The sequence below is a fragment of the Tupaia chinensis genome, unplaced genomic scaffold, assembly GCF_000334495.1.
Source record: "Tupaia chinensis unplaced genomic scaffold, TupChi_1.0 Scaffold000311_2, whole genome shotgun sequence".
Lineage (NCBI taxonomy): Eukaryota > Metazoa > Chordata > Mammalia > Scandentia > Tupaiidae > Tupaia > Tupaia belangeri.
In genome coordinates, this window is record NW_006159803.1 from 738,473 (window position 1) to 759,149 (window position 20,677).

Here is a 20,677-nt window from a genome sequence, read left to right on the forward strand (position 1 = left end):
GCCCCACCACAATCCCTTCTCCTCTATTTTCCTCTTGGGATCTTGGGCACGCACTCACACACAAACCCAGCGTGAGTTTAAGCCACCGGGTCTGGGACTCAAACCGCAGTCAACTACATGGGAGTCCAGCGACATTATGCCAACTGCTGGTGCCGAGTGATGGGATGGCTTTTTTCCCCTTTATTTTTGCCAGAGGACATGGTGCTTGCTAGAGAGAAATAGAGAGAGGGAAAGTGAGAAGCCACCCCTATGGGGAATGATCACACTGCCATCCTGTAATCACTTCTTTCTGGATTTTGGGCGTGCGCGCGCGGACACACACACACACACACACACACACACACACACACAAACTGGCATGTTCCTCAAACTGCTAGATCCGGGACTGAAATTGTGGTGAGCCCTGTGGGATTCAGCCATCTTGACTACCATGCCATGGGCTGGTCCCAGTGATGAGTTTTTAATGGGTAGATCTGAGTAAATGTGCAACCTGCCAAGGTATGTATTTGAGGTTCACAGAGTTTCTTAGAAACAAAATTCCATTTCTTAAAGTTTTAATGCCGAGAAATGCTCAAGATTTTTCAGACTTTTTCAATGTGCATTTTCATTTCAATCTCAATAATAAAAAAGTAGAAAAAGCTTATTAGGGAGCCCCTTATAACCACGTAGTACATAATTTTAGTGTTTCTATTATTGTGAGAACTTTTAGTCTCTTACACTGTATCAAATCATAAAGCAAAGTTAGAGGGTCCAGCTTCGAAGGTGATGTTTCTCACCTTAGCATCCATGGACTTCTGGAGGTTTGAAGATACTCTCCTGGTGTCTGTGATTTCTCAAGTTTGAGAAATACGACCTCAACCTAAAGACTGAATTAAATAGAAGAGGGGAATTATGGATTTAGACACTATTACAAGTGCATCTTTGTGTCCTTTTCAGACAACACCAAGAACTGCCATTCCTCCTCCACATAAGCTCAGCAGGGTGCTTCACAAACAGGAAAAGCAATACTAGTGTGTCTGGGAAAGTCAAAGACTAGTTTCAAACAGACCTGGCTCAGGTTTGGGTTCTGGCTTCAGCTCTTACTGGCTGGTCCTTTGACTTTCTACACCTCAGGGAGGGCTGAAGAGTCAATAAAATAATACACATAAAGTTCTATCACTATGCTACTCTGTATCTGGCCCACCGGTCTTGCTTAATAACAGCTATACCCTCTGTACTCAGTGATGAAAGTGAAATCGAGATCTTCTGACACTAAAATCTATGATTTTACCTATATCATTCTGTGCTGCCTTGGAAGAAAATCAACAGTAAAAATAACTCAGAGAGAAATGACTTTTACTATGTCTCTTTGTTTCCCCAAGTATATTAACTGTCAATGAAGAAAATAAAATATGTGCATTAGCTTTGCCATTGCAGTGGCCTAAAAGGCATTTTGAACTCATCTAATAGAAACAATTTAATGTATTCAGTTCCCCAAAACTTGGAAAAGTTGAAATACAAAATGAAGGGAACACAAAGTCACATAATCTCATTTCCAGAGTCACTCTCAGTCTTAGCCCCACACAGCTGTTACACTGGGAATTATCCAATTGCACACAGATAGATCTCTTTCCATTCATTCGGATAATTCTGGATTCCTTTCAGAGGATGCATAATGCCAGTGCAGAAGTATAAAGACTCACTAAACGGTCATCCGAAGGAAAGATTCAATCCACCACAACAGCTGCTCATCAGAAACACTGCAAAGCTTCCTTTATCAGCCATATGTTTCTTCCTGACATTGTTGAAATTTCAAATTATAGTGGATATTTTTTATTCAGACATAGTATTAAAACATTTTATGAATTGTGCTATTCAAAAAAATGGCAGACCTTGAAATATAAAGAGATAAAAACAACTTCTGGCTATATACGTTACATATATGTGAGTAGAAATCTTGCCAGTCTATTTCATAATTGAAGTTACAAGGTCAGGAGACAGAATTAATTTGAGAAATTATGCCAGCATCTAGCTTCACATTACTCAACTTCTGAAGCTGCATTGAATCAGAATGATCATTTCAGTGTTGAGTTAAATGTAGGAGAATCATTAAAGCACAGGAGACTTCAGTGCAGGCTTGACTAGGTTTACATGCTGCCTCTACCCCTTGTAACTCTGTGGCCTTAAATTGCTTCGTCCCTCCCAGGTCAGATGGGCATAACGGTATTACCTTTCTCATAGAATTGCTTTGGAACATTGAGTCCATCTGTAAAAATTGCTTCACCCATCACCTGAGTTATCATGAGCACTGTATAAGTTATAGTTATCTTTAACTACTATATCCCAGAAATGTATTCTTACATTGTTTTGGAAAATTAATTGTAGTACAGTTTGGTGTCCTTGTAATCTCTTGGGATTAACTTGGAAGACTTTTGAAAGCCTTTCCTACAGACACCTCAGTTTTTCTATACTTTCCGTACAGATTTGATCAATAGCTATTCAACATTCACTTTTGTTAATAAAATATTTCATTTAAAATTCATTCTAGAATATGAACAACTCTCTGTTGAAATACCATGAGTGCAAGAGTTGAGCCTTTCTCCCCTTTACAGTCCTGGTAGTCCGTACCGTGCTGGGCCAGTGCAGGCATTTACTCACTATGTGTCGAGTGGACGAGAGATATGGAGTAAAATAACGATTTTTAGTAAGAGTGGATGGACTTAGGCTTCTTTGAATCTTTTATTCTTTTTTTTGTACAGATAATATTTTCTGTTGTATCCCAAATCAAGATCAGTTTTCCAAAAGTAAACTATGCAAGGTTTAAATGTTACAGTGATTTTCTGCATTCTAAACTCTAACCATACCATCCTCCTTGACTTGCTGACATATTAAGTTATGTGGTGTTAAAAAAAGGACCTATGAAAACATAGCCTCTTTTTTTTTTTTTTAAGGAATCATTTATTTTATTTATTTTTGTTCACTATAGGGCACAGGTGCTCACCAGAGAGGAATAAAATAGGAAAGCAAGCCACCAGGTTCGAATTGCAGTCAGTCATGTGGGAGTCATTGCCATAATTGCCACGCCACCTGTTGGCCCCAAAAATGTAATCTCTTTTGCAATGACAAAATAATATTAATAAAAAGTCAACATAATTTATTAGAAGGGGTACGGCAGTGGGGCTAGCCCTGTTGCTTAGTGGTTAAGGAGAAGATCCCACATGGCCAACCAGTCTGAATCCCTGTGATTTGAAAAATAAATTGTCCATGGAGCCAGCAGATGGTGTAGTGCTTAATGCACCGGACTCCCACAAGGTTGGCTTGTGGTTCAAGTCCCAGACCTCATGGCTGAAACTCACGCTGGGTACATGTGCATGTGTGCCCAAAATCCTGAGAAGAAAATAGAGGAGAAGCAGTTGTGGCATGGCCATCCCCTCTAGGAAGTGATTTCATGCTGTCTCTTCAGTGAACACACACACACACAATGGCAAAAATCTCTTTAAAAGAAAAACAAAAACAAAAAACAAACATACTCTGGATGTGTGTGTGTGTGCCCCAAATCCTAACGGAATGGAGCAATGGGAAAGGGATTGTGGTGGAACTTTGCCTCATGTTTTGTAAACTATCTAAGCCCTATTATGACTCTTAGGATCACATGATCATATTGACTCTTTTATTACATTTCTCTCAAGCCTTCTCTCTCTTCCTTTCTCTCTGTAGTGACTGCACATGCCTTCTGGCACAAAGAAAAAAGGAAAAAAGTACAGCAATGATTTTCAGACTAAAGATTCAGGTGCAATTGGTATGGGGTGAGACACTATACTCCATAGTGTTAGATATACTAGACGATTTTGAATATCAGGGTTTGAGAAAAATTGAAGTAGTAATAATAAAGTCTAACATGTATTGAGTCTATACACTATTCTAGCTACTGTTTAAATGTTAAATACTCTGTTTAATTAGTTTAACCCTCCAACACATACTTATGCTAGAATTCACACTGAGGGAGTGTGCCACCAAAGCCCTGGCTCTTGCTGGTGTGCTCTGAAAGACATTGGGGCTCAGATAATTGGGAAAAGCAGGCAGTCTATGAAATTTAGTTTCTTTAATTATAAGTTCAATATTTATTTATTTGATACAAGAAATAAATGTAAAATTTACCAATATGTATTGAAAGTGTTTTGCACATACATATAAATATGCATATTTGTTGTTTTCTTGCTGTTAGACTGATCAATTATTTTCATCTAAAAGGAAATATATTTTCTTTCCAATATCAAATAGATTTCTATAAAGCACCAAAAGGAAATCAATTGTTTTCCTGTGAAGTCATGACTAATAATCACCATTAGACCTTCCTAATGCTTGAACTAGGGATGTGTTGATATATCTTGAACTTTAAGTGTGTTTCAAATTATGGTCTACCCATGGGACACTTACATTAGCCAACTCATGCTGATCTTTAAGGCTATATGACAAAAAATGTTACCCATATCATATTTGGCATCTTATAATTAACATCTCTGATAGACTCATTTCACCGTGATACTAAAATCTAATAATTAAAGCAAAAAGAAATGCCGACCAGCAGTTTACCACAAAGTTTTGTAAAATATCTAGGCTTCCATCATGACTCAGGATTACATTGTTGTGTTGATTCTTTTATTACATTTATCTCAAGTCATGATGCAGTTGAGTCAATAAGTTATTTCTTTTTAGGTTTTACTGATTAATAATAAACTTAAAATTGAATTATTTGAGCAATATTGATTTTATGGCCTAATATATAATAATTATTATTATTACTGTTACTATTATTAGTGCCATAGAGCTGTGCTCACATGCATGTTCAAGACAGAGAACCAGCCAGTAGGGCATAATCGTGCCTCCATCCTTTTTCTTTTAATTCCCAATTCCAACAGGATCGTAGATACTCACAGGCTGGAATGTGAACCCTCAGTTGGCCATGTGGGTTCCACCTTCCTCTGCACAGTACTGGGCTCCAGGGCCAGCCCAATCAATATATTATTGATTTGTGAAACATTTAGCTTTATCATTCTTAAAATTCTCATTTGGATTTTTCAGGTAACACCACACTTACCAAAATCTGAAATTGTAGTATAATCATTCTTTCATTTAACCCAAAATTGACATGTGCTGATGTTGTATCTTGTAGCGTGCTAGATTTGTGTGGGATTAAAAGACAAATACAACATAGCACATACTATAATCTTTCTTTTCTAATTCAATGGGGGGGGGAGGGATCCCTGACCCCCAGGAAAGGAATTTTGTTAAATGTTCTGTTGTTGGCATTTTTTTCCTCTTTTTGTAAGGTAAGCTTAAGGTATTGTTGCTATTGCTCTGCAGGAGAAACTCTGTTAGAATCTTTAATCTACAAAACAGCAGTTTTAATTGAACCGCTAGCAATTCCACTGCGAATTAGACTGTAAACATGCTGTTATGGTGCTTCTTGGACTTTGAGAAAGAGAGAAATGGGCTCCCACAGCAAAGAGAAATTTCCTTCAGTGAGGAGGTAAACAGAAAGCTATGGGAGCCACATTCACCCCCATGGAGATAGAGGCATTGCTTTCTGCCTCTCCCTGCTTCTTAGAAAACAGCTGAAAAGCACTATTTTCTCGAGTGTACATTTTAAACTTTACCATGGTTTCCACTACTGCTGTTCTGGAAAGGAACAGATAGACTTTAAGCCAGAGACTGGTAGACCAAGATGAAGATAGTTCATTAAATACTGATCTCAGTTCAATTCCAGAACTGTTAAAAGCTATTTTTCTGTGTCTGAAGGGATTTGACATTGATAAACTCATATGCAAAGAAATTAATAAGGTATTATATGAACATTTATAATGTAAATTTGAGCCTTTAAAATATAAATGAGCAACAATGATTATTTTTCCCCAATCAAAAGTACTGAAAGCTCGGTTGTTTAGGTAGAGCTAGCATAGACTCTCTGAAGCATACAGAAAGCCCGAGACATTGTCCCTGCTGTCAGAAAGTTTAGAGAAATGGAAGACATGAGAAACAACTTATAAACAGCACAGGACAGTCTGTAAGAGAGAAATCTGTTCTTCGAGATCAGAAACGGGGGCTAATGAAGCCTGGGAGAAACATAGAAGTATTACCGATATCACACTAATTTATATTTTAAAATGTTGCTTAAGTACTCTTTACTTCCTGAATAAAAACATGAATCATGACAGTTCCCCTAGCTGTAGGTTGTTTGTTTTATTATTTGTTGTATTAGTACTAGCACTGAGAGTATGTTTCTTACAATTGGCTCTTTTCTTTCTTTCTTTCATTTTTTTTTTTTTGAGAGAATTTTTGCTATGGAGTATGTGTACTTGCCAGAGATTCAGAGAAAGAGAGAAAGTGAGAAATCAATCCCCCAGGAAGGCTGGCCACACCGAAATTCCTTCCCCTACCCTGAGTTTCAAGCGACCCATTCCACGACTCAAACCAAAGTTGTCCATGTGGGAGTCCAGTGCCACAACCACTACACCACCTGCTGGCTCCTAATAGGCTCTTTTCAGTGAAGAGGAATAGATTGCCCATTACAAATAAGAGCTTCTTTCTTGCAAATGAAGCACATAGAATTAGTCTATTTGTGATCATAAGACTAAGACTAAATATCACTGTTGGCAATAAAATAATGTTCAACAAGAAAATGAAACTGAATGACATCTCCCACATATTCACTTTTTGCTATATGCTGTATTACAAAATGACTTTCCAACCTTCTAAACCAACCATTAAACCCTATGTGACAGTTCTTAAACTAAGCAAATTAAAACATTCTGCAACCATATCATTGTTAACCTCAGTAAGCAGCTTCAAATATCCAAGCAAATAAATAGTAGGGGGAAAAAGCTTTCATTTATTAAATAATATCTCCAGGAGTGGTGGGATGAAAAAGAAACCAATGCTGAAATAAGGACATTCTATTAACTTTTCCTTGAAAAATCTTACAGTTACGATAAAATATATTTATATGAAGACTAGGTAGGGACATGAAGATCATATTAAGAAGTTGAATAATTAATGTTCGACTATTCAAGCCAAAGGGATTCAGGCCTCTGGACTCAACATCTATTACCAAAATTATTGTGTCGTCGGGAAAGTTATAACACATTTTGCATAGAAAAGCATAGAAAAATATGCCATGACTTTGCTGACAACTGAAGAGAAGTTAGACAGCTCTAGAGACACAGAAATAGGTGAAAATACTTAATGGCTTCTACCCTTATTCCAAAGATAAAATCTGACCAAAAGGTAAATAAGCATTTTTTTTGAAACAGAGAACATAAACCCTGTAGCATTACAGATAGAACTAAGAAAGATCAATAAAGCATAAAAGATTTGCAAGGCAAACTGAGATGTTAATTCCTTGATTTGATGAAATGCAGGTCCATAAAATAATATTACAAAAATGGTATAATGAGACCTTAAAAAGGTCACTGAGGGTAGATTTTATCAATGGTGCAAGGATTTTATTAGATCTTAGACTACTGAGGAAACTTACTGTGATGACTCAAAGTCTCATTGGTTTTTATCTTCTCAGAATTCATCTAGATCAAGAAAAGGTTAACACCCATCGTAGGACTTACGTATGCGAAGCAAATGCATTATTTCCACAAATGTTCGAAGTGTTCAGAGACAGGGCGGGTATACCTACTGGTCATTCTGCTTTGTTAGCAAAACAGCCTAGCCTGGGCTGGATGAAGACTTACCCGGTGACCATGAGTATGCTCTTGAAGCTTCATTGTTTTTTTCCAGCTAGAAAATTACTAGGGTCAATCACAGCCCTGGCTCATTACAAATTTAGCAGCCTAAATTCAGTTATCTTATTTCTGTTGACATGACTTAAAAGAAAAACACAAAAGATAATATTCTGACCTGTTGAAGCAAAATTTAAGCTTATATAAGCAGATTCTCTAAATGAATGTCTTTAATTTCATTGTTGCTCAGGGTGACTTTAGTGATCAAGAAAAGCAGTATCCAAAAAAAAAGCTAAGTGAAGTCATTGTGGTATTCTTAACAGTCCTAAATGTCAATTTGAAGAATAGGCCGCTTCTTCTGAAGCACTCCTATTTAAAACAGAGTGGACGGCAACATTGATGGATGATCAAGGCAGTCTGAGTCACACAAGGGGACTTTATGCTTCTGCAAGCGAGGAGGAAAATGTGGAATTTTTTTCTTTGACTCTCACACAGCTATGAAATGCTGTTAGCTATTCAACATGCAAAACTGCCTACTCCAACCTAAGAGAAGATAATCCAGTCTTTCCTTCCACCTGCATTGGTAAGAACCGCAGGCTGGGAGGAAACATTTCCAAATTTCTTTATGCCGTTCTCTTTTACACCTGTTTATATACAGGTTTTTTTTTTTTTCTTGCTAACCTGTCATAGAGACATCTGTTACCTTTATAGTAGCCAACACACATTGATGTGTGTCACGCATTAGTTATGCAGTGCCAATACTCTGGGACAAATATTTTTACTAAGCTTTGTCTGAAAACTCTCTTTAGTCCCATCAGTCAGTAAAGGCACGTGAGTTGTGCCCCTCTTGACTTCAGACACTAGGAGCAGGTGATCTATGGGCTTAGTTATCATCTCCCATGCTGCTAAATGACATGCTACCTCTATGCTCCCTTGCCGGTTTTTAAACTACCATGTCAAGCACTGAGAATTAATAACAAAATATGAAGCATCCCTAATATAACCTTAATGCCCTTGTGCACCATTCTTCCATTACTTTTTCACCTTTCTGTCTCAAGCCAGGAAACTAAAAGCATTAGATACAATGCTATAAATTGAAAAATGTGGCAGTCCATGGAGGCCTTAGTACAGGCTTGCAAGATATAAGAGAATTATCATGTTACTACTGACAACTTAAATTTAATGCTTTGGTGTGTCAAAACAAGTTTTTTCAAGAGCCAATGAAGATGAGGAGAAGAGCTAGGTCCTAAAAATGCAAGTTAAAATAGTGGTTCATTGCATGTGGAGCCATATACACTGATTAACTCTTTATGTGACCTGATCATTTGCTTGTCTTTCTGCCCTGAAGAAACTTGGCTGTCCATTGCAAAACCCTCTTCATATCGATGGCATCTACTCTATTTATCACCACACAGAATCTGTGTCAGCAGATCCAATAGCCTGAGTGTGGCCCTCCCACCAAGCAGATGATGAGCTCAACCTATCCATCTCTGAAAGTGCTGAGGGAGCTTCCAGCTCAGATGGCCTTCTTGCTGATCATGTCTGAGAGTTGTTTGTTTTTGACTTTTATTTCCTGAAGTTGGCTCATTTAATACAAGATGTAGCAGAGGCAGTTTGGGCTGAGCAAGCCAATGATGACAATAACAAAAAAAATAAAGTTGAATTATAAATTTACAGTGCTGCTTTAAAAGCCAAAGACAATCACAAAGGAAAAATATTTTTCACAGCGATCAAAGAGAAAAACTGCAATACACATTTGTATGCGTATTAATACTAGTAGGCCCAAATGTAGTCTACTTTGCTGGTTGATAGAAAACAAAGGCTGTACATTCTTGAGAGGACATTAGGATTGCTTTTTAAATTCATTCGTAAAGGCTTAAAATAGTACAGATGCAATATCCATGTGAGGTTATCGTCTTCCTTGCCAAGAATAAGAGTTCCCATTTCATTCCTCAGTTCTTCATTTCTCAGGGATTGTATCTCTTCACCAATCACAAAATGTGCTATGGAGCAAGCACCAAGTTCTAGTCTTTTCCAGTCTTCTCAAATACCTGGAACATATATCTGCACAAAAACTTGTTACCAGTATTATTACCCACTCAGTGGCCCTTTGAACTGTTCTATAAGTATAACTTGGCCCAGTTTGTACAGAATATGACATCACAGAGCATGTGAGAATGATGCATCTGGGTATCCAAAGACAACACAGGAATTTCAATTTTGCTATCATTTGAATGTCCATTCAAAGGTAACCTTAGAAATTTAATATCAAAATGAATCAGATTTGAGAAATGTCATCGATGTTATAAAACATGGAAGCTTAGCAAAAAGGATTTATCTCATTACGAATAACTGTAAGTCAGTTGGTTTCCATAGAACTGATCTAATGTTGGCTGAAATGAAAATGGAAATAACATCACTTCCCCTTAAGTAGCTGAATGATTTTTTTTCATTATTATTTTTTCATGAGACAAAGGAAGTAAGAGACTGGCACTTGGGAAGATTTCACCACATCTCCTGTCTTCCAGCCAGTCAAGATCACACATGTGCCTGATGTGTCCAAGTTAACCTGGAATCTGAACCAGGCCTCTTATTGTACAGCATTAGAGAGCAGAGCACCCCACCCATACCATCTGACAGGCCTAAAATATTTTCTATAAATGTCACGTATTGAAAGCATTAGGAAAAATGTTTCAGAAATGCCAAAGAGTAAAATCATACTAGGTTATTTTCATATGAAAAGCAGAAATAAAATAATATTGAACTTCAGATAACCATTTGGTTTAGAGGATAAAAGTCAATATGAAGTTTTGGAATATGATGTAAATGACATAAAATACAAGAAATAAACCAACATCAAGAGCTATAATTTAACTGATTTTAAAAACATTTTAAGTATATTCTCATATAAAAAGTACTTTGTAAGAGGGGAGGCCATAGATAAATTTGCAATTTATTTTGTCTGAGTTTATATAAAAGAGTTCCTCTGAGAGGAAAAAAAAATATTTATTTATATATTTATTTATTTATTTTGGAGAGGTTTTTGCGCTCACCAGAAAGACAGAGAAAAACAGAGAGACAGAAAGTGAGAAATCACCCCCCAAGGGGGATGGCCACACCACAATCCCTTCTCCTCCATTCTCCTCTCAGGATCCTGGGCACATACTCACACATGCACACACGCCTGGTATGAGTTTAAGCTATTGGGTCTGGGACTCAAACTGTGGTCGACTACATGGGAGTCCAGTGACATGGCCATTTTGCCAACTGCTGGTCCATGAGAGGAAAAATTTTTGATGATTGTAGTGAAAAGAAAATCCTTATATCTTACGATTTAAATTTTTCAATATTTATTTTGTAAAAATCATAATTCCTTCTGGAGTTATCTTGTCAAGAATAAAGTTTGTCCTTTTGATGTGGAAAACTAATAAAACTCTTAATAATAACTGATACAGGTTCCAAGTATCCTGTAAAATTTTGTGGGTATTATTTATGTATTGGAGATGTGAAGTTTTTAAATTAACAACATGCATGAGGAGACTTCAAAAAGTTTGTGGAAAATGTAATTAAAGTATGAGTTTATTTGGTGCAAAAATTTGTAAATACATGCATAATTTATTTTTATAAATAGTGCATTTTTCATAATTTTTTAATACTCCCCATATTTACATCACACCTGAAGATATTATATTATTTCTTCTAATAATTATCAATAAGAGGAAAGCCTCTTAATGGCTATATAGAATCCCCCCTTATATATGGAAGATGCATTCCAAAATCCCCAGTGGATGTTTAAAACTGCCAGTAGTACTGGACTCTGTTTAGTCTATGTTTTTCCTCTGCATACCCACACATTATTCATAACTTAGGGACGGTAAGAATTAACAACAATAATTAGCAATAAAATAGAAAAATTATAATAATGTGCCATCATCACTACTCCTGTGTTGGAGAGCATTATTAAGTAAAATTAGGGTTACATGGAAGCAGGCACTAAGAAACCAATCTGATAATCCAGAAAGCTACTTAAAGTGACTAACAGGTGGGTAGTGTGTATTATACAGTGGGAAGACCCTAGACAAAGGATTATTTCGTGTCCTAGGCAGGATAGAGCAGCTGGCACAAACTCATGCTGATACTCAGAGCAAATGTGACTTAAAATGTATTAATGGTTTATTTCTAGAATTTTCCATATAATATTTCCAGACCAAGATTGACTATAGGTAACTGAAACCATGGAAAACAATAGTACAGATAATGAATAGCAGTTGTATCTATTACTCTTGGATCTGTAGATTTAATTTTAACTTTTAATAAAATTTATTTGAAGTGTTCAGTTCAATAAATATGATTTAATGGGTTAAAATGCTGCCTTCAAGTGGGTTGCATCTAGAAGATGAGATAAACACTAGATGAATATTAAATGTTGTATCTTGGCACTTGGTCTGGTCTATGCCTGTTTACCAACCAGCGTTTGTCCAACATGAAAAGATAGGCAGTTTATTAGCCCCACTGTTTACTCAGAAATGGAGTTGCTAAGACTTTAGACAGTATACTCAAAGTCATATCAAAGTTTCCCTTTATTGTCTTAGTTAAGTAGAAGTACATCTTTTAATGGGTTCTTGTGCCAGCAGGAGAGTAAATCTCATAACTTCATTAAAACACTTTGGTTCCATTCAAAAAACATTTATAGAAAACTACCATATGCTGGGTACTATAATAACTCCTAGAGTTATAAATAAGACTGGGCTAGTACTCCCTGGGGGTCCTCCGTCAGACGAAGCAGATGTGAATAGTCCAGCAAGTCTCTTGAGTGTGTACCTGTCTGTGCCATGGCCCTTCCATTTAAAGACCTAGAAAGTGACAAGGATACCACACAGACCCTGTTCTAACACTTTCCTATGGAGAAATAGAGGAAGAGGATAACACGGTTGTGTGCTGGGATCAACACATCAAGACACAGTCCCTCAGCTCTATTTAGAAATAGTTCCATCGAATCCCACAATTGGGAGCTTAAAAAGTGCATTGTAATGTCACTTTCTAAAGGGGTTAGAAAGTTCCAAAATGTAGGAATCTGCTACATCTCTTAAAATTGACTTTTGGGGACCAGCAGATGGCATAATGGTTACATCAATGCACTTCTGTATAGTCAACCATGGTTCAAGTCCCAGTTTTAGAGGCTTGAAGCACATAGGGCACGTGTGTATGTATGCCCAAAATCCCAAGAGGAGAATGGAGTAGAAGGGATGTGGCATGGCCATTCTCCTGGGAGGCTGATTTCTCACTTTTTGTCTCTGTCTCCTGTGAGTGCACACACCCTATAGCAAAAAAGGAAAAAAAAAAAAAAAAGACTTCTGAACATTGTTAATAAATCTAGAGTGGATATTCTCAGATTTGAAAGTCTCTTGTAGGGTTATCCTCTATGTAATTGGAAGCAGTGGTTTAATGGGTAGATCTATGTCTCTGTTTCGCTAAGGGCCAAGGAGACACTGGCTCAAGGAGTTTAAGGGAAGGAAAATGAGGCTATAAATCACAGGTAGGAAATTTCATTTTTGTCTATCAGTCTCAAAAAAACAGAGATATGTGCTACGTGCTAGTTGAACACCAAAGAAAGATTCCTAGCCTGAATGGTGAAGTTGTGTGGGGAAGAATGGAGAGAACTCTTTCCAGATAAATGATATCTCAGTCTTGAAAAGCTATTACTTAACCAGGAGCAGTAAGCGCTCAAAGAAGGAAGTGTTGTGTGCTCAAGGACACAGAGATGTTGGAACCGTAATTGTTTTTATCAGAGCCCTAAATGTAGTCAACAGCTATGTAGTCAATGTCTATTCTAAAGGGTAATAATGATCACTCAATTTTTAAAATGATCTCTGTCAGCCAATTAATTCAAAATTTTAATACCTGATTTAAAGCTAGTATAGTAAGTGATTGTAGGCACTTATTAATTTCAGAAGACAGCAAAAGAGGAAGATTCATTATTAATCTTAGAAGACTGCAAAAGGGGAAGATTCGCGTTCATAAACAATTGTCTGTGGTGTATGAGGAACTGCTGTTCTCTCTTACTGAATTGAAAGCCCTGTGATACAGGTTTTTGGCTTACTCAGAGCTCTGACTCCAGCATTTAGAACAGGAACTGATTATACCTAAGGTTATATGGTTATATAGTAATAAGCAGCGATTTAGTGATAAAGAAGAATAGATTTGTAACTGTCCTGTGGAGCTGACACTCTTATACACGGATTTAACCTAGATTGGGAGAAAGAGAGTTGTAAACTTGCACAGAAAAAAAAAAAAAAGCCACCTGAATTATATTAGCATGAAATTAAATTATGACTGATGACTGCAAGACACAGAAGTATTAGCAGTACCTGTTACTTTATCAGGCATGGAAAATCAAAGATAACTTCATATTGCATTGCAGTGTTAAAGATATCTGAAAATATCATTTTTGCTCATCGTGATTTTTGTTTGTTGTTGATGTGCCATTAGGTTTTACTATTTAATACATTAATAAAGCAAGTATTTTATGATATCATAAATTCAGTTTTTAATACTTTGAAACTGAATTTCAATATATCTGGTTTCTTTTGTAGTCTTACATAATTTATTTTATGCATTTAAAAGCATTGTTCTGAGAAGAGAACTACAGATCTCACCAGAATTCTAAACAGGTTCATGATACCAGAAATTGTTAAGAAATACAATCTAGGAGGAGAAAAGAAATTAATTAAAGGAGTGAATGTTATTCAGTGATGTGAGAAGTGCACTGATTGGGGAAGAATGGGGTGCTGTCACCACACATACATAGGGGAAGAGTGGGGTGATCTCATAGAGGTTCCTAGAGAAGTCAGACTTAGACTTCCCCTAAAACATAGTGGGGGTATTTGATATATTCAAGGAACCGTAGGAAGTTCATTATTAAAGGAACCAAAGTATGAATTGGGAAGTGGAGGAGGTGGATATTTTGAAGACAGAGATGAAGTTGAAGCAATCACCTAAGGTCAAGGAAGATAAGACTCAGAAAAGCTACACTTTATTGTTAGGACAATGAAAAGTTATTTTAGTTTTAAAAACAGAGTTTTCAACTAACTCTGGAGAAAATTAATTTAGTGAGGGGCAAGCATTAAGCTAGAGAGAGCAAAAGGTCTGGTTAAAATAATTTGGGAAGACCCAAATGAGTGTCACTGGAAAAGAGATAGTTACAAAACTGAAAGAGTCAGATACGAACCGCCATTTACTATCTGAAACTTTGGGCAAGTTATTTATACTTTCTGAGCCTTACCTTCCTTATTATTAGAATGAGGAAGATAATACTTAGCTAAAAAATGTGGCTGTGAAGACTACCAATAATTTATCAAGGTATATATGTCTTGAAATAGTGAGTGTGGATATTTCAGATGATCTCGAATTTGAATTAGTAAAGAAAGGTTGTTTGCAAACAGGAGTATATAGACATTAATATAGATTCAATATTAAGAATAAATGCTTTCAGATATTTATTTAGATGTGCTAATGAATTAAAATAATTAATGTTTTCTGAATATGTATTCCTAAATTACATTTTTTATCTCCAAAGCAAGCAACCTGTCCAATATTCCTTTAAAAATTTTTGCCATGCAAGTATTTTCTAAGGCACTAATTATTTCTGCTTCCTTAAAATGTCTTAATTTTTTAAAATTACTTCATAATGTATTCTAAAATCTAGATGAATAAATTAACAAAGTTTGCTGTCATAAATGATCTTCTTATTTTTGATTTATGATAGAATATATTATATATATATATATATATATATATAGGTAATCAATCTAGAACCTAAATTAATTAAAATCAAGTTTAATTAATTATGGCATGGAATAAACAGTAACAAAAATCTTAATTTTCCTAGTATAAAACCTAATAAAATTTAACTATTTAGTAAAGAAAAATCTCAGAATAGAAATGTCGTGGAATGAAATTAGGAATGAAACAAGGATTTAGAAAAACATAGATCTTATTTCTTAAAACTAAGAGAGAAAAAGAGGAAGAAACATGCATACATTTGTAGAAATGCATAAATATTTAATATTTAAAAGAATGAATCAAATTTAGGAATGTGTAATTAATACAGAAAAATAGATTACAATATTGAATTTTAAGTCTCAATGAATTCCAGGACAATATACATTAAAATAAATTTGCAGGAAAGTACATTATATGCATTTTCATTTTACTTCAGTAGAAATTAGAGAACAGAGAGAATCAACATTTTAACAGGGAAATTTAGAATGTAATACATTTAACCACAATAATTACTACTTTTTAAAGAAAAACTAAGAAAGAAGACTTAAAGAAATAAAAGCAGAGTTCTCTAACTCAGAATAAATGAGTTCTATTAATATTGGAAGTACAATCATATTTTTGCTTACATTATATTATTCTTTATAGGGAGGATAACCTTTCCATTTAAAAACTTGAGTTTATAAATAGGAACCACCAACATTTATTATCTAAAATGTACAAGCACTGTGTTCATTGTTGGTGAGGTCAAAGCAGGGAAAAAACTATAGAGAAGTTAATTTTTCACTCAAAATAAGAAAGTGCTTTCTTAATAGTAAGTGTTGTAATGAAAACAGTATTGAGTACCTTACTAGATGTTGTGTTTCTGATTACCAGAGATGCTCAGTTAAATTTTCGTGCTATCTAACTGAAATGAATATGATACCCAGAAATGGCTCCCAAAGGAAAAGGCAGGCAGAATAGCAGGATCATAAGACAAAGTTGCAGAAAAGGCCAGCATTCCAGCAGAACAAGGCAGACAAGAGTGGAGATCCAAGTAGGGGATGAATTAACAAAGGCCCATGGGCAGGCGGCCTGCCTGGGTCCAGATGGGCAGATGCGCCACATCAAGGAGATTCATCAGTTTAGTAAATGACCCAAAACAAACTTACAAACCCAGGACGTTTGGGATCCAGAGGCTGGCAGTGGGAGAATGGAGCACAAGAACGTAAATTAGTCAGATTAGTCAGATGGAGGCTCGGGTTCAAGAGCAAGAATTCTCTATCGGTTGAATGCCAAAAGCAGAGTCAGACAGATAGTGCTGGCCAAGGAGATTCTGAAATACAGCTTCTCCTAATCATTCCTACCTAAGAGCTGAGTCAATCTCAGACTTAGAACCAGCTAGATAGCTATGTGCTCACAAAATGAAGATGTGTGGGCATACTTTAATAAATAAAATCCAAGCCATTGGTTCAATGACCTCTTCAGTAACTCCAGCTGTCAAATTGCAGAAAGTAGTAACTAACTGAACTCCGAGAACAAAATGAAGAAAATCTTTTAAGATACAGCCACACCTATCAGAAAGATAATTTTTTAAAACTTTTAATATATAATATTTAGCCTATTATAATAGGTAAAAAATTGTTTTCCATTTAACAATTGAGTTATTTTTTTAAAAAAAGATTTGGTTTATTCATTGATTCAATCAGAAATTCTTGCATACACAAACTTGAGTATTTCTTTAATTTTTACCAGGTTTGTTTTTCTTTACGAGGATATTGAATACAATGTTACTAGCTAAAATATATCCTGTAAGTTAATTGCTTACAAAGATTCTATCATTAAAAATTCAACATTTTTTTACTTTCTTTTCTCAAAGTAGATAATTGATAATTATATTTCATTAATTCAGATTAGGCTTCTAACTATATTAAATATATAAATAGATATTATGTAATGCTGTAACACAGTACATGCATGCACACACATGCACAGACACATATGAAGATCTCCGTAGTATTCACTACAGAATTTAATTGAGTATATTTCATTTTATTGTTTAAAATTATTTCCTTATTCACAATAGAGCATGTGTACACTCATGTGAAAATGAGAGTGAGAACCAAGTATCCTTCAAGGATCTGGCCAGACTCCCCCTCCTCAGTCCTCCTGCGAAGGGTACTTGCTTCTCTCATTTCTGCATGAGTGTACACATGGTCTATCATGTGGCCTTACATCACATTGATTAACATCTGAAATTTTCAGTCAAGGCCTTCCAGATAAACGATAAAGCCATCTACCAAGTCACAGAAAAAATAGATATGTCTCCTTGTGCTTTAATGCCATTTGTTGGGGGCCCAGGCAGTGGTATGGCAATAAAATGCAAGCTCTGTGAGCTGATCCACATGGGAAGATCCCAGTTTTGCATCTAGAGACTTCCGAGCTTACATGTGCCTGTGGTCCAGGGCTAGCTACAGCTGGGGACAAATGGGGCATTGAGCCTCTCTTGGGGGTATTATCTCTCTATCTCACTCTCTTCCTCTCTCTCTCTCTCTCTGTCTTACTAATGAAACAAGTGAGTGTGTGTTCATGTGTTATAAATGTATCCTTAGCATAGAATATTTATAAAAATATTTTATAGTTTATGAAAATAAACTAGCTTTATATATTTGAGATATTAGTTTTATATTACAGAGAAGGAGGATCGAGGCTAGAATACCTTAGATTGTTTGCCATTATGAAGTCTTTATATTTTTTGGCCGGTGATAAATTTATGTCCTCCTGTATAAATAAATACATCTTCCATGAATATAGGAGTAGCTATATGTTGCAATATTTTATATATATTAGAGTCTTATGAGTGATATTATGCTTCATAAAGTGAAACAAATGTTATTTATTATACATGTTAATGTGACGATTAAATTACACTGAAAAGTTAATTATTTGTTTTAACTGCATTATGGCATAATTGAAGTAATTAAATCAATAGGCTCTTCTGAGCAATATTTTAGATCAATGTTCATGAACAGCTAAGTAAATTGAAGTACTCTTTCCATCATAATTCCGTTTTTAATTAGTTAAGCAACACACATTGTGTATCTTCCAGATAAGAAACATTTCATGAGCTCCTAATGAGCTTTGCTTGGGGCTTCAAAAAATGTAGAAAATGTGGCCTCAGCCTCAAAGTAGGCTTTCAAAACAGTTGATAATGGCATAAATATGTGACTCTAATTGGTGCTATACCAAAAGAAGTGAAAGAGTTATAGTTATTAATATGTGGAAGGTTTTACAATTGAGAATAACTCAATTTGACCTTTCTTAGTTTGGAAAAAAAAAGGGGGGGGGGATTTAAAGATGAGGGGAATGAGGAATGTAGGCATAGAGATTAGTAAACCTGTTCATTTGCCAAGTATAGGATTAAAATTTTATTGCAGAATGTGTTATTACTTACCTATGCTTGATATTATGTTTATTTATGGTACAGACTAGTAATCAAGTGTACCCTTAGGAAATGTTAACTAAATGTCTTAATAGATTTATGTGATATAACCTCTTCTAATAAATTTCACTTAGCCTTTGAAGAAGCATTCACCTGGCCTTTGAAGAATACAAACCTCATTATTAGAGGCATATTATGAGTTGAAACTAACTTTGGTTTTCTCTAGCAAATAAACATAACCTTATAAACTGCAAATGTTCTTGCTTTCCTTTTACTCAAATGCACAAACACACTATCCTCAGGAAATGACACATTTCCAATGTAGAGAAGCAAAAGCAGAATTCCCTTCTTCACAGATTTTTTATAAACTGTAACTTATATTGAAAAACTGATACAATTAATTCTGCTTAATTTGTGTACTCTTGCGCAGAAAAATGATAGAAGATATGAGGAGGCCTCGGTAGGATTGTTAAAGATGGCAGGAGGGTAAATAAGTCATAGCTAATGATAGCTGATTGGAATGAAGGGAGAAACTATTACAAAAGTAAAAAAAAAAAATAATAATGTGGGTGATTGCACAATTTTAAAATCCTGAGAGCATAATAATAGCTGGTGGTAAACTAATGGACCTTATTTTTTGTAACCGTTCTCTTTTTGAATGGTGGAAAGTATGCTTTACTTGAAAACTATTCCTATATGAAAACACTGGGGAAATGTATTCGATGTGAAGTTCATTGCAAAGGTATTTTCAATTAAATGGCTAGAACACAGCAGTTTGCCTTTTTCCAAGAACATAAAAATGATATTGCTAGGGGAAAATAAAAAGAACACTTGATACATGTGCATATAGAATAGAAAAATATAGTTTAGAGACACTCTGCTTTCACATAAATAAAAGCAACCAATCTCAGAGACTATACCCTCTCAGACACAGAATTTCATAATTTGAAACAATTTTTTAATGAATTGAGAATTTGTTTGCTAGTAAAATTTTAAGTTAACATTTGTTCTTTTTTTTTTTTTTTTTTTTTTTTTTTTGAGAGGTTTTTGCTATAGGGCGCATGAACTCACCAGAAAAACAGAGAGACAGAAAGCAAGAAATCACCCCCCAGGGGGGATGGCCACACCGCAATCCCTTCTCCTCCATTCTCCTCTTGGGATCTTGGGCACGCACGCACACACACCCGGCGTGAGTTTAAGCCACCGGGTCCAGGACTCGAACCGCGGTCGACTACATGGGAGTTTAGCGACATAGCCATTACGCTAACTGCTGGTCCCTTAACATTTGTTCTATTGGTTATTTTAAGCTGGATTTTCTTCATTCCATTTCTGTACTGCTGATCTTGTTATGTGATATTTGAAAGTAAGTAACCTAATAAGAAATCAGACTACAGTTATACAAACTATATTAATTAATTAATATGACTCATCTGTAAAAACATTGATCAGGGAATAGAAAATAGAAATAAAGAGATCACCTATGATCTAGTAAAATAGCCTACTCAATAGTAACTGCTGGCTAAAAGGAAAAATATGAACTATAAGTCTCCAATAAGCTTTGAATCAGTCAAAATCTCCCAAATGCCCAAGTGGTATGTAGAGGAAGAAATAATAAAAACAAAGGAAAATAACTTCAAAAAGAAAAAAACATAGGACCAGTCTCATGGCCTAGTGTTTAAGGGAGTCAGATCCCACATGACCAACTTCAGTTCAAATCCTTGCTCAGTGTTATAAAGAACCCGCAAGGCATGTGTGCATGTTCAAAATT

The 20,677-nt window shown here is 35.6% G+C and overlaps 1 protein-coding gene and 1 long non-coding RNA gene across 7 annotated transcripts in view; one reads left to right on the forward strand and one right to left on the reverse strand.

Moving 5' to 3' along the window:
• The window catches only part of LOC102491295 (uncharacterized), an 11,781-nt gene extending 2,766 nt beyond the window's left edge, over positions 1–9,015 (reverse strand). Inside the window, exons 1-2 of the long non-coding RNA XR_334900.1 lie at positions 7,888–9,015; positions 777–866 (exon numbers count right to left, since the gene is read on the reverse strand). This is a non-coding gene — a long non-coding RNA (uncharacterized LOC102491295). The remainder of the gene's footprint in view (positions 1–776; positions 867–7,887) is intronic.
• The window catches only part of GRIA4 (glutamate ionotropic receptor AMPA type subunit 4), a 392,211-nt gene that overhangs the window by 170,518 nt on the left and 201,016 nt on the right, over positions 1–20,677 (forward strand). The gene's annotated exons all lie outside the window — the stretch shown is intronic.